Below are 15,539 nucleotides of genomic sequence, written 5' to 3' on the forward strand. Positions count from 1 at the left end.
CATTCTACAAAATCCCCAAGAAGTTTACTACAGTGATGCTAACAACGCTAGACATTAAGGCAAGGAATTTCCTTTTTGCATTTCAAGAGAAAAACCACCACAGCTGTTTCTCAGTGGATTCCCAGCGAAGTTGAAAAGGTCACTGACCCAGCCATGATGTAACACCAAAAACCACAAACAGTGACACCCCCAAGTAGTCACTCTTTGGTGAGTTTTGAGTAATGATTATTATCTAATAATCATTTTTGCCACAAAAACATGCTTTTTATCTTGCACGCATCTTGCATTAAAGCCTCACTCAAAGAGGGTGGCACAGCTCCATGCTCTTCGAATGTCTACTATCTCTACAAAATGGTTTGTTGACAGACCGGCAATAATGGGGAAAATCTGTTGATGAAAATGATGTGCATTAACTTTAAATTCTGGGAAATATGAATGATCGAAGAGAAAATTGTATCTTAGTCTCAACATTCATAGTATGATCTATGGTGTGCTTGATTAGAAACTGCAAGGGTAGTAATTTCATATTGTCAGCAAAACATCAAAGTTATTACATAATCTAAACAGGAAAGGAACAGAGGATCTTTGATGCTGTGACTCACATGCTTGGATTCTACACAAATGTGTGGGCAAAAACCTGTGTGCTGGCCACCCTGTCCTCCACCCTGCCCCAGATGTCACCAAGCCCTGCAGTGAGGAGCGCAACTGGGCTGTGCCAATACTTGGCACTGCCTTCACTGCCTTTTAGATTTCTGAGCTTCCCCATCCCTGTAACTGGAGAGTCTGTCTTGAATGTGATTTTGATATAAAACCCATATGTCATAGCAATACTGTGATGATGGAAGGGGTTGCCCAGAGAGGTGGTGGATGCCCTGTCCTGGAGACAATTAGGTTGGAAAGGGCTCTGAGCAACCTGATTCAGCTGTACATGATGGGAGTTGGACTAGCTGGCTTTTAAATGTCCCTTCCAACTCAAACCATTCTATGATTCTATGGCCTTGGTTTTTGCTGGCCTCCTAGGAAAAGCCACTACTGTTTGTCAGGCTGAGATGCAAAAAGAGCAGGTTCTTCAATGGAGAAACACAGGGCATTTGCAAGAGAAGAAAGGAAAGAACAGAGATATGGAAAGAACTCTATAAAGATTTGAGACCCAAATACATGTTTCAAAATGAAATATTTTAACTACGGCAGAAGTAATCTCTGATACCTGAGCAGTCTTAGTACTTCCTGCAATCCAGGTGTACCCATCTATCCTCACTGCTTTGTGCAGGACCTGCTTAGTTTGTTAGAAGAAAACAGTTGCTTCTCCTTGTTCATCAAACAGTGAGGAAATATGATCCAGTTATTCACAGAATTAATACTTCTCTACAAATATTCCCTTTATAAGTTTTATGTGCTTGGGGAAGGGGGGGAGCTATTTAAAGTTATGTGCAGGATTACTGGAACATGCTCTCTGTTGTGTTTGCAATACCTAGATTCAAGCCATTCCAATTCACCTTAACTTCTTTCACGTGAGAGATTCTATTTCCACTTCATAGGGCCTCCACAAATCATTCACAGAGATTTCTGGGCTCCAGTGGTGGGTAGATGAGAAGGTACATAGGTTGCTCTGATTGTAATGCTTCTTATTTATTTCCATGGAACCTGCAATAGATACAAACAATACAATAATACTCTTCGGCAGAGATGTTCTCAAGTACAAAATACTGTTTTTCAGCAGTCACCACCATTAGCTGATCTGTGTGGATGAGCTGTTAGAAACACTCTTCATTTCACCTGTGACAGCTGTACATGCCCATCTGTAATGTGGTTTGTCTTTCATACTGATATCACTACTGAAACGCACCACCCATCACCTCATTGTGCTAACATCCATTTCTTGGTCTCCACAAACATTCAGGAAGCATTGATGAATGTCAGTAGGTGCAATTTTTTCCACGTGGAGGAATTAAATGACACTCTTCTTTAGCTTCATATGCACTTCCATGTCTGATGCCCCTCTGTCAGAGTGCCCCTCTGCTGCCATCTGTCACACAGCAACAATGCGGTACGTTGGTGGGAAGGTTTGACATCTACTTCCATACAACCAACATTTGCCTTTGACATCGTGGGCCAAAATAATATAACAGGAGGAGCATATATATAACGAATAATAGAACAGGAGGAACAATATAACTTTTAGAGCAGCCTTGTATCAAATAAAAAAGCCATTATAATGGATACATTTGCACACAGGGAGGGAAGCAGAATGTAAACCAAGCAATGTTTGCTGTCTTGAAGGGCTATTTCCAAATGTTCTTTCTCTGCTGCAAGCTAAACAAACTTTGTGTACCTTCGCACTTACTTCAGGTGTTTCACGAGAAGCTTTTATTTCAAGTGTATTCACATTGACTCTCCTTCTTCCTTATTCAAATTACAAAAGATTTTGAGGAGGAAGTGTGTGTTGGAAAGCAGAATATCAAAAGTGAAAAAAAAAAATTCTGTCTCATTACTTCTGCCCTTCCTCTGCATCCCAAGGTTGCCTGGAACACAGGTGTGTGGGGGATATGGGAATTTTTCTTATCTTTCTTGTATGTGGTGAATGAAGAGAGCCAGAAAGGAGTTTGTCTGCAAGATTTTCCCATTAAAAACACATATAGCAAACACTATAGAGATGGAATGTGACTAAGGGCCTACTACAAAGAGTACTACTAAAGAAAAGACTCAGAGAGATTTTAAAAGAGTGAACTGTGTTTATCACAGAAGCATAGAATGGCTTTGGTTTGAAGGGACCTCCAAGCCCACCCAGCCCCAACCCCTGCCATGGACAAGGCTGCCCCCCACCAGCTCAAGTTGCCCAGGGCCCCATCCAACCTGGCTTTGAGTGCCTCCAGGGATGGAGCACCACAGCTTCTCTGGGCAGCTGTGCCAGTGCCTCACCACCTTCCCAGTGAAAAAATTCCTTCAACACCTAATCTAAATCTCCCTTCTTATAGCTCAAAACTGTTCCCCCTTATCCTATGAACTGTCTACCCAAGTAAAAAGTCAATTTCCCTCCTACTGATAAAATCGTACTGGAAGGTCACTATCTGGTCTCCCTGGAGCCTCTTCTTCTCCAGATTGAGCAACCCTGTCTGCCTCAGCCTTTCTTCACAGGACAGGTGTTCCACCCCTCTGATCATCTTTGGGGCCCTCTTCTGGATCTGCTCCAACAGCTCCACATCTTTCCTGCACTGGGTGCCCTAGACCTGAACATAATTCTCCAGATGGGGCCTAACAAGAGCAGAGCAGAGGGGGACATTCATCTCCCTCTGTCTGATGGCTACCCCTCTTCTGATACAGCCTGGGATACTGCTGGCCTTCTGGGCTGCAAGCGTACACTACTGGCTTGTGTTCAGTTTTTCATCTACCAGGATCTCTAAGTCCTTCTCTGCAGGGCTGCTCTCAAGGAGTTCTTCATTTATCTGGGATTCTCCTTCTATACGTGCATCTGGGATTCTCTAGACCTGGGTGCAGCACTTTGCATTTTGTCTTATTGAAGCACATTAGGTGGGCCCATTTCTCAAACTTGACAGGTCCCTCTGGATGGCATCCCTTCCTTCTACAATGTCAGCTGTACCATTTATCTTGGTGACATCTGTAGACTTGATGAGAATCTTGGTGATGAATCTAAGTCTCATTTTTGATATCTTGGGATGTCCAGGACCTATTTCCAATGTCCACTGTAGTTCTGAACAGAAACATCAAAATAGGTAGCAGCAGTCTATCTGGGTAGCAGCTGTGATGAAGCTCTGCTGACATAACACATGCAGATATGGGAATCTTTGCAGACCACACAGAACAGAGGCAGAAGACACTGCGTCTCTACACATCTACCTTGTGTACTGTTTCATTCATCTGTGGGAAGCAGAACACACAAATTTATATGAATACACAGAAAATAACCAATATTTTAAGCATACTCTCATTGAGACAACATCAGTTAAATATTTGGGTCATTCACTGGATAACTCAGGTTGAAAACTTTGAACTGTTTTCTTCATATTTCTCAGATAGAAAACAATCCCTTAAAAAAAAAAAAGAGAGAGAAAAAGAAAACCAATTACTCTTTCATGTCCTACTTACATACATCAGAAAAAGAATGCATAATTTCAGTAGACAGGAAAAATCAAATTAAGTGATTAGCTTGTCATTTCATTGTGAAATTGGATTTCTTTCTGTTTGCTAGGTGCCCTCCTTCCTCAGGCATGAAACTAAAGTTTAAAGTTCTAAAGTTTACCTTTCCCACAGTTTGTCTATTAATAATCCTTGCTTAGTGACTGATTAGGAGCCACTTTGTCCTCACTCTTGTTTATGGATATGAAGGCTGGAACCTAAGGGAAGCCACACAGGTGATCTATTTTACATCTTGATTCATTGTGAAAGCAAATTTATGAAGGAAGTAACACTAGATTTCCATTTCTTTTTTAATTGTATGTAATAGAAAAAAACAAACAACAATGTAATGGAAATATGTTACGGTGAGAGAAGTACCAAGTTTAATTGCTTTTTCCTCCTGATGCTTGGTTACAAAATTTTGGAATAATTAATTTTTTAATATCCCCACCTCACAGGAAAAATAAATTTCATGATTAGCATTCTTACTTTAAGAACTGATATATCCACTTCTTAAATTTTTATAAGCCATAGAAATGTAGTTGTCCGCTTCTGCTTAAAGAACTGAAAAGACTTTGAAACAGCCTAGTGATATTCTACTATTTCTGGTGGAAGAAAGCAGGCAAGCCTACAGACTTTGCTGCAGGTGCCCAGGCTTTAACATGAGCTGACTCACCTTTCTTTCAGTGCCTGCTGTGACTCAGACCTGTGAAAAGAGAAAGTCAAAGAAAACTTGTTCAATTTTTTTTTTTGTCAAAGTAGGTTTTGTTGTTGTTTTTGTTGTCGTCTAAGAAAATGCAGCTATGTCAAATTTTCAGCAAGTCTGTGATGGATTTCATGTTCTTCTTCATAAGGCATTTGTGCATACAGGATGTGTGCTGCACAGCATGTAAAACACAGCAGTACCCAACTAGATGGAAAAATGTTGGCTATGAGAAGCAGCTTTCCTGTCCAGCTTCAAGCTCTGTGCTGTCATCTGTCATGGGAACAAAGCCTTGGATGTGGGAGTAAGCCTGAGCGTCTGTGCAGCAGGCAGAGGGCATTGCAGGGTTTCCAGAACCTGCAGCTCTGAAATAACCTTGCTAAAGAAGCCATTAAAAGCAGGAGCCAGTAACACTCCCAAAGCTTCCACAGACCATTTTTGGAGCCAGCAGGAATCTTTGGGTCGCTGGAAATCTTGGCTGTGCTGGGGGCTTTGACCCCTGGTAATTTCAAGTTGAGTTTCATTTTGGAAAGTGAGCTTCAGGTGATTCTGAAGGTAAATCCTTTTGGAAATGTTCCTTTCCACGTATACATTTTAAGCTGACACTGAGTATTTTCCTCAAAGCGAATAAAGTGATTTTCCAAAGATTGGTGAAATGCTGCCAAAAACATTTTTGATGCTAATTACTGTATACAAATGAGAATACCTGCTGAAAGCTAAGACCAGGGACTATCTATCCAGTACTTTTTGAAAGGTTTTTCTTCATTTCCAATGCTCTGTGTCTCAAAACCACCACTGGGAAGGGCTGTTGATGCTGCTCTGGAGGCAGTAACGTCCATGCGTTGTGCAGGAAACTAAGCGCCATGAGGAGCTGAGCCAGCCTGCTGGAGAAAGGACCCTGAACACACAGAATGGTATGAGGAAGATTTGAGGTCTTTTGTGCCTTTATTTGTTCATTTCCTTTTCAAGCCTCAATCTTCTCAGCAACTGCAACAAAAAAAAACCCTTTTATGCTCAGATGTTGACTTTCTGCCCTGGAAAAACCCTTCTTGACTTCTGCTTGCCACCCCAGCCTTGCCCCTCTCCTACTGGAGGAGGCTTGATGGAAAACCTAGCAGGTGACAAGTGTACCCACAACCAGCGCCAATCTGCAGAGTGCTTCTGCCAATATGCCATGCCACTGAGATCCATTTGGAGGCAATGCTTCTTGGGTGAGCCTTGTGCTGTCCTTTCATTTATGCTCCTTACTGTGTGTTTGCACAGCCACTGCTCCCAAATAACTGTGAAAATTAAGTTTCCAACTCAAATGAATGGCTGACTATACGTGGTCATATCATCACATCCTCCACATTTTTTCAACATCTGCAAAGATTTGACTATTACATCCTTTATACCTGAGGCACTGCATCAGGATGGATCCTCCTTCGAGTTGCCAGAGCTACAGGGACTGCTTGTGAGTAGATTGAAAGCCATCTCTGGATCAGAACACGACAGCTTTTAAGAATGCACAACAGTAGCACAGAATAATTTGGTAGAGGAGGTTGGAAGAAATGCTGCATCCAGCTGACATGGAGGGAACAGTCACAGGTAAGAAGAATGTAATTATCCAGGCTGGAAGCAGGCCAGGATGCCATTCATACTGCAGACTTGGCATTTCTCAAAGTGAAAGAACAGATGTTTTTGTGAACTTCTGTCAGGCATACATTTTATTAATTAAATCTCTAAAAATTGCTCTGCCTTTGGCTCTTCTCTTTTTTCTAGAAATGTAAGAAACCTTAATGTCATATATGGATAGATAGATATGCATATGTATGTATATATACATACCCACACATCCATTTTCTGGTTCAGAACACATTAATTTTCTGAAGTCAGCGAAAGGGGAAAAAGTTGCTCTCTGGGGTCTTGCGTTCATCTCTATACTTCAGCTACAAGAGAGACCCCAGACAGACAAAACATGAGAAAATTTGCCGGAGGCAGCAATTTAAGCTGACAAGCTGATGGACTAGGTGATCATATAGATTTGCGCTACTTTTAACCTCTCAGAGGAAGAGAACCAGCTACGAGGAGGGGTATGTTCTAGGAAAGACAGACAGGAGGAGAAATGTAACGAATGCACTGAACAGAAGCAGGTGTACAGTCCTTCAAAGAGGCAGAAGTCATTTTTCCATTCTGCAGCTGCCTTCTACAGTGTGTACCTAGTTAACAGAGACACAGATCAAAGTTGCGGTCTGTAGTCTTTGTAATAGGTAACACACACAGGTAAACTAAACTCACCCTCTATTCTGAATTGTTCTACCACTTATTTCTTCCAGAAAATGGAAAACAGAGAGAAACTTACTTGATGTACAGCCAAAACAAACAAACAAAACAACAGAAAGAGGTAGTGTGTTTTTTGCTATTGTTATGTTCTTCTCAACTCCCCAGTCAAGTTTTCCTGGCTTGCAAAGCAAACTAAAACACTAATTTACATATGTATATTTTTCTCAACAGATTTTGAACTTTTTTTGAGTCAGAACAAATCAAGCCAGATTTGTTATCTGCTTCATAAGTCGTATTATATGGGTGTCTGAAGGTTGGTTCTTTGATAAGTAAAAATAAGTAAATTAAATAGCAATAACTTCTTATTCTTTCAGCTGGGTCATTATTTGATTAGATTGAATAAGAACATAGGGAAAATTCAGATATTTTATTGTTAAACCACTCAAACTATTGTAACTTGACATGAACAAATGCAGTAGCATATCCAAATTCAGTGTTCCCACTTAAAACTGATGTTGAAAAATGGAGAATAGTTAAAAAGAGCTACATGACTCAATGAATGAATGATCCACAAAACATGCCTGGTGGTGGGAAACTCAATATACTCAATCAATCTGTTTTATCTGAAAGGAAATCAAAGGGGAAAAGTCTGCTGATAGCAGATGATTCTTTAATGAAGCAGAAGAGGGCAGAACAAGATTTAGGGGTGGGAAGCTCATCATGGATTTAACAGATAAAAATAATTTCTGACAGTCAGGGTGATTAGCACTGAACCACCCCTCCAAAGATGTATTTACCTGGGTCAGTGCAGACCTTGCCAGACATTTCTAGAAGAGAACTGGGCAAGGTGTTTCATTTATACATCTCAGAGTCAGGGCAGGATGCTCCCTCAGGTCCTGCAAGTGATTACTATGACACCAGACCGTGATTCAGAAGCTGGGTTTCTCTACTGCCAGTAGTAGCTGGGAATCCACTCAACTCTGTTTTGCACACAGACACTGTCTGAATTTTTTAAGCCAAGATGGATACTCTTTTAAATGGTACTCATACACAAGGGTTTGTGCTGAAGTAATTTTCAGCTCAGGTTTAATTTGTAAAGCAGTTGTTCAGATTAGTTCTGGGTTCAAGCTCACTCACTGTGAACCCAGCCTCTGACTCATGATTCTTGTTGGATATAACTGAGGCACCACAGATGATCTAAGCCATCTGCAACAGTCATAGTTTCTGCAGCAGAATGGCATGGGGTAATGCAGTCTTCTCTAGCACGGCAAGATCAGCTAGTTCGAATCAATGCAGAAGGTGCGTGGGGTCTTGTACTGAAGAGAGAACACAGTTCACACTGTTATTCTGATGCTGCTGTGAGGTGGGAGCCCTGCACCCAGCTGAGTGGACAGATGGTGTGGCAGTGGTCCAAACTGCTTGGGTTGAAGCCAGAAAATACAGTGAACCATGGCCCCACAGAGGGAGGGCAAGCTCTTGTCCTCCCGTTCTCTCCTCCAGCCTTGCAGTGCAGCAAAGACAAGCAGAGTCCCCAACACTGTGATGTTTTCTATTTGGTTCCCTCCCAAGGTGGGGAGGAGTTCTTATGCTCATCAGAAAAAATTAACAGAGTCTCCACTATCTGGTGGGAAGTAGGCTGTTAGCTAAACAGGAAGAAAATTGTTTGGAAACTACTGAGAAACATTAAAGTAGTTATTTACTCCAGGAAACCAGAAGGTACCCCAGCTGAGAGGTCAGGACATTCCAATGGTCATGGAAGATTTGAAATATTAACCACAGAGTAAATTCTGTGCATACATCTCAGCATATATAACTAGATTGAAATCACCTGTTCATATTTGTTTTCATACAAGCAAAATCAACAGATTAAAATACTGACTCCTAAAGAGTTGGTGCTGGATTCCTTTATCTTGAAATTGAATAAGGACCTACTGGTTGTACAAAATGTCCCTTTTCTAAATGTGCAATTGAATTCCTTGGATGTACAACTGAAAACAAACCTGCTTCTGATGCACAACAATTAATAAGAAGAAATTTCTTGCTTTGATATTTCCATAGGGCAGATTATGAACCACAGCAGTAGAAGTTTGCAGAATCTTCTGGAGAACATCATATCCAACTTCCCCACTCAAAGAACAGTCAATGAGAGCAAGTGGTTCATCGCCTTTTCCTGCTTGTTTTTGATGGTCTCCACAACATTTCTGGGCAACCAGTGAATATTGGACAACTGTCACAGCTGGAAAATGATTTTTTCTTACACTGAAAGGGATTTTTCTGTATTTTGTATTTTGGTTAGTGGCTGTTGCTCTTGCTGCTTTGCATAATGCCAATGAGGAGTCTGGTTCTGATCAAAGTCAGTAAGGAGACCAGTACCCGAAATGCTCCATGGTTTGAAGGAAGAAGACTGAGGTAAACTGGAAAACATACCACAGGACAATGCGCTTGTGAGATTTGCCTTTCTCCCCTGCTGTCTGGATGAACATCCATTCCACTCTCTCTTGCAAAGCCTCATGAGACCAGTCAATGTCTGCTATGCATTATTTTGAGTCAAAGCCTGTGGGAAGAGGTGATGATTTCTATTAACATAGCAGATATTGCTGAGGGGAAAAAAAAAAAACCAAAAAACTTTTTAGACACAAACTTTTTACAGGACTGTTCCTGTAAAAGTAACTGAAAGATTTTGCCTTATTACATGTTGCAGCTGCTTAATTCATGTCTAACTCATTCACTGTAAAAAATCTAAAGTTTCTTCTTTTCAAGTATAAAACGAGCACATTTGTTTCTTGTAAGGAAGTAAAAAAGATGTGTTCAAATTAGAATAAAAGCACCAACAGATAGTTAATGAAAAGATAATATGCCAGTTCATACAATATGTAAGTTCAGTAAGAGCTGATTCCACTTCAGTCTCACACGCAATCTGAGTTTTCCAGTGTAGAGTCAGTCCTTGTGAACATATAACCTTTTTTGCCTCTGGAGGCTGGAACTCACTAGATGCTAGATGGATGGTAGAACTGCTTCTGTCTGACTGTTATGAAATGTAAGATAGAAGACAATACAGAACACTGACATATTTTTCTTTTCATTTGACATTGCCCATATGCCCCTGTTTGTTCCAGCTACATGAAATTATTTCTTAGAAGTCTGGGTTATGCTGGCTCAGTCCTGTAGTCTTCTTCATTTACTGTCAATAAATGGTATTGATTTCAACAGATATTTTGTCTGAGCTGTATCTTAAAGCATAAAGACTTTAATTCAAAGTGTATATAGCCGAACAAAAATCACCTAATGCTGAGCAGATATCAGGTTAAATTTCAGTCATGATTCATACACTGGCCTGATAACAGAATTTCCTGTTGATATCAGCACAAAGCGTCTTCAGATCTGAAGCACTGGTATTAAGGAGAGTTCAAGCTTAAGAAGAAACACATGTCTCTGTAAGAAGGTGATTCCAGATTCCTATGGTGACTGAGCTTATTCTTCTTTTTTTAATTTAACCTCGTATCTTCATACACCCTTCCTGCAAAAAGCTAAGCCCAGAAATATTGAGTCGTGTCCATCATGCAACCCCTCAGTAATTCATTTATTCACTAAGTGCAACCATCAGCAAAAAACTGTTCAGCCATGTTTATCATTACTAACAAACACATCTGAAGCCAAACCCAAAAAGCAGTTTCAGTTTAGTTCAGTGAGCTAAAAAGAGTGCCTTGTTGACCCCAGTTTATTGTCTGTTTAGAGGCACACTGTGGATCTCAGAGGGCTTTGGTCAACTCAGAGAAACAAGTAGTAGAAATTTATTCTGACTTTGTCAGAATGAGCAGATTTGCAAATTGGGCTGGGAATCTCAGGAGCGCAAAGTTTGTGTTAATACATTTTGGCAGCAATCTGGCAGAATTGAAGGAATAGAACTGTTTACTATGGGGCAGTTCAGCATCTCCACTTCCCATCTCTGACAGAGAAAAGATTTCCAAAGGTGCTGAAATAGAAAGGCTGACCTGGGGTCTCCAATCACTAGAGGCGTGCAATCTTGTATCTTTTTGGTGCCCTGATCTGGAAAACGGCCTTATTTACACAGGTAAGAAGTCCTATTGAGTTCAAGATGCTATTTTCATGAAAGCTGTTCCCAAAACTGAAGCACAAACAAGAGATCTTATCAGTTGCTTCTCTAGGCCTGACTTCAGTCTGTCTGGGAAAGAGGTTCCTTTTGGGTTACTGGCTTATGACATTAAGCAAAATGTATTGTGGCTCATGACGATGATCAGGGATTCCAGGGCATTGTCCAACGTCTCTTGAGCTTCTCCTCGTAGGATGTGCTCTCCAGCCTGGTTACCAGCTGAGTTCCCTCCTCTGGGTGCTTTCAAGGGCTTTAACATCCTCTTTATATAGTAGAACCCAGAAATGCACACAGTGTTCATTGTAGGAATTAGCCTTCAATGAGAAACCCAACAACCTCATATCTGCTAAGAAGGGCAGTCCTAGAGGCTAGGACTAGAGGCTAGGCAGTCCTAGAGGAAGCTAAACAGCAAGTTGTCAAGGTGAGGAGCAGATCCTGCTGGGTATTCCTTGAGCATTCAGTACCTGACCTCTTCCATTTGGAAGCCAGAGCCAGGAAATGAGCTTGGAGCCGAGACCAGACTAGGCTTTTTCAGTAACACAAGAAAAGACATGGATGAAGTCCCACTCCTATTGTTGACTTTTTCTGGTGGTTTTATGGTCTTTCTCTGGCGAACTTGGTTGAAATCCTGCCCACATGAAACAAGAATGTGGACCCTGGTTTCTGTCTCCCACTCTCAGCTGCATTTCCTGTATATTGCACAAGCAGCATGACTTCTTCATTCTGTGCAACAGCTAGTTTAGAAGTCAATTTTCAGATACCAGCCAGGGAAGGCATGGAGGCTTATGGCAAGCTGGGCAAGAGGGGAACATCCTGTAACACTGCAGAGAAGCACAGCAGGGCTGCCCCAAATGCATGCTCATACAGGTCGTGGCAGACAGATAAAGCACCATGAAGATGTTACTGGGAGAAGTAAAAGAGCAGAGAAAATCTGATGTCTTCTCAAATTATGCAGCAGCTGAACAGAAGAATCAAAATTTTGGAAAGAGTTAAAGTGTCAGTCTCTGTGAATGTAGCTACTGAATGCCTAGAAAGAGATTAATTTCAATCTGCATATCAGACATGCTTACTAGGAGAGGTGCTCTCAGTTCAGACTGGGATTTAGGAATAGTGCCATAGTAAAAAAAATGTTTAAAGCCTGAAAATATTTTTTGAGTTGTATTTTAATTATACTGGTGATAATGCTGTAAATATAAATGAAAATGTAAAGCATACAGCTTGGAGAAACAATAAAACATGTCTTGTAAGTGAGACACGGTCATATTCTATCAGAAAAAGTACAACAATAGGTATATTAGAGGAGTCAGAAAATGCTTGGGTATTTGATACTGAAAATGAAACTAGCTTGCATTAAAATGTAGCTTGAGCAAAAGAGAATTTTTTTTCTCTTTTTCTGTGAGCAGATTACAATACAGTGGGCTTCTTAATAGTTTTAAGATAAACTAATCATCAAGTTATTTTCACATTTTGCACATGATGCCAAGCATGTTTGTAGCCTTATGTTTCTGAGCACAATGACTTTTTTATTTCAAGTAAGGTTTAATAAATTTGTCCCATGCTTATTTCTTTATAAAGCAGCACAGGAAGGTCAAAGAAAGGGTTTCCTTTTATATTATGACAGCCCCCAGTGGGGTAAAGAATAAAAGTGGTTTATAAATAAAAGCCTCTTTCATCTGTCCTTTGATCCCCCCACACAACAAAACCTCCTTGCAAGTATTTTGCTTGACATAGTCATCATTTCATATTAGTTTCAAAATTTCTGCAAAACAATGTCTTGATCATTAGTTACAGTTAAACTCTGTTGGTAACAGAGAAAGGAGTGCATTGTGAAGGTATGGAAGAGACTGCATACTATTTTTGTTCATTACTTTCAGCTTTCAAATAGGCCAATGATTAAACCATAATTTATATGTTGCACATTTCAGGGCAGCTCCATAGTTGGATAAAGCTTGAGTTACCTACAAACATTGTGTATGTTCACTTCTGCTCAGGCTTTCCAATGCACTTCTGTGCCAGATGCCATAAGCTCTAGCTGTTTGTGTCAGGTGATTTAGGAAGTTTCTGTAGCCCACTGCTCTCCTAGCTCTGAGGAGGAAGGAGCAAGAGGTAAATCACATCTACTCTTCTGCTCCCATACCTTTCTCTTCAGTTCTTGTCTGGCCTGAGACGCACAGTGTTTTAATAAGCACTATGGAGAATGGTGCGTATTCAGGTCACTCCTCAGTGACCTGGATGAAGGGATAGAATGCACCCTCACCAAGTTTGCTGATGATACAAAGCTGAGTGGAGCAGCTGACATACAAGAAGGATGTGCTGCCGTTCAGAGAGATCTGGATAGACTGGAGAGCTGGATGGACTGGAATCTTATCAAGATCAGTGAGAGCAAGTGTAGAGTTCTGCACCTGGAGAGGAGTAATCACACATCAGTACAGGGGATGAGCTGCTGGAGAGAAGAGAGCTCTGCAGAGAAGTCCTGGGTGTTCTGATGGACACAGGTTGGCCATGAGCCAGAAGTGTGCCCTTGTGGCCAAGAAGTCCAATGAATCTTTGGGTGCATTAAAGACAGCGTGGGCAGCAGGCCAAGGGAGGTGATCCTCCCAGTCTATGCTGCCCTGATGAGGTCATATCTGGAGAACTGTGCCCAGATCTGGGCTCCCCATTTCAAGACAGACAGGGAACTACTGTAGAGAGTCCAGCTGAGGGCTGCAAAGATAACTGGGGCCTGGAGCATCTCTGTTATAAGGAAAGACAGAGAGACCCGAGAGTGTTCAGCCTGAAGGAGTCTGAGACAGGATCTGGTCAGTGCTTATGAATATCTGAAGAACAGGTGTCAAGTGAATGGGGGCCAGGCTGTTTTCAGTGGTACAGGACAAGGAGAAATGGATGAAAACTAGAACACAGGAATTTCCATGCAAATACACAAAAGAAGTCCTTTACTGGAAGGGTGGCAGAGCAGTGGAACAGGCTGGCCGGAGAAGCTGTGGAGCCTCCATCTCTAGAGTTATTCAAAACCTGTTTGGACACTTTACTGTGTGACCTACTGTAGGGAACGTGCCTTACCAGAGGTTTGGACTAGGTGATCTCTGAAGGTCCCTTCAACTGCTGCAATTTTGTGAAAACAGCAGGCAGTTGAGAAGGCGACCAAGACCATTCTCAGACTGCAGCACAAATACAGGATGGACAGCAATGGAAGGGAGGAATCCACATCAAGCTTCGTGAGTCCTAGGTGCACAAGTAAAGCTGAGCTCCAGGTGCAGAGCCAGCACCCTAACCACTTCTGTGAGCTGAGAATAAGAGAACTTGACGAAAAAGGCCCTCTCTTTGAGAGATCTAACTGCACCTGAAAGACAATTATGCTCACATAATGAAACAAAATGAAAACAGATGCATAAAAAGAACTATTTTTAGCTGTCATTACATTATTTTTCATACTGTAGCATTTGAAATTTTAATCTGTTTGCATCTTTTTATTTATGCTCAAGTTACATGGGGTTTGTTTAGTCCCTTTTCTGTAATAAAATTAATATTTACATATATATCATTAATTTTCATTTATTAAAAACAGCTTTCCTGCAAAAAAGTAATTCAACTGATTATTAAAAACATACTTAAGAAGGCACCAAAAACATATTGATTGCAGGGATTTTGAATGGCAAAAAATATGCTTTTAATTATTGTTATTTTATTAATGGACAAGAACTGTCTTATTAATAAATCTGAATTGGATATGTTCTGAGGAACATTAATGCAAACCATTCCAACCACAAAAATTAAATACACGTTGGTATATAATAAAGCTCTCGTATAGAATTGAGGTGACTTACAAAAAGATCTTTCAGCTTTTGAACAGACCAACAGGGAAGTATTTCACTGTCTGAGTTCACAGTAAGGTCTCTCACATAAAGTATGTTGCATAAAAGAGCCTGCATCTTCTTTCTGTTGGGATCACGTTTGTGTATCTCCATCAGCTTCCAGGTTATTGCTTCCAACTTAAGGCAAGATAAAAACAAGATTTGGGCTGGGAAAGCTGAAACCATCCAGCTGAAGTAGTAGAGTAGACATAAACTATCAAACATTGACCCTAAAAATGCATTTCAGTGTAGGCTGTTCATCTTGACTTCCTTCTCTTTCCAGGCAGCAATTTAGTTGCCAACAATTAAAGAAGCCAGGAGTTAGAGAAGTTGGAGATGGTTGTGGACAGCGTCACAGACCTGCACTCATACTCTTGACTTTGATAATATCTGATTGCAACCCGAGTTTGCAGAATGCAGAATGTGAATCTTCTTCCTCTTACATTTGTTTTTGGCCCAGCAGCATAACAGGTCTCTT

General features: G+C 40.9%; 1 long non-coding RNA gene across 1 annotated transcript; it reads left to right on the forward strand.

The window, feature by feature from the left end:
• Window positions 1-4,612: 4,612 nt before the first annotated feature.
• On the forward strand, window positions 4,613-10,301 carry LOC128089700 (uncharacterized). Its single transcript, XR_008210650.1, has 4 exons — window positions 4,613-6,424; window positions 7,153-7,220; window positions 7,331-7,412; window positions 9,158-10,301. It is a non-coding gene; the product is annotated as an uncharacterized LOC128089700 (long non-coding RNA).
• The last annotated feature ends 5,238 nt before the right edge of the window (window positions 10,302-15,539 follow it).

The sequence above is a fragment of the Tympanuchus pallidicinctus genome, unplaced genomic scaffold, assembly GCF_026119805.1.
Source record: "Tympanuchus pallidicinctus isolate F22 unplaced genomic scaffold, pur_lepc_1.0 scaffold4, whole genome shotgun sequence".
Lineage (NCBI taxonomy): Eukaryota > Metazoa > Chordata > Aves > Galliformes > Phasianidae > Tympanuchus > Tympanuchus pallidicinctus.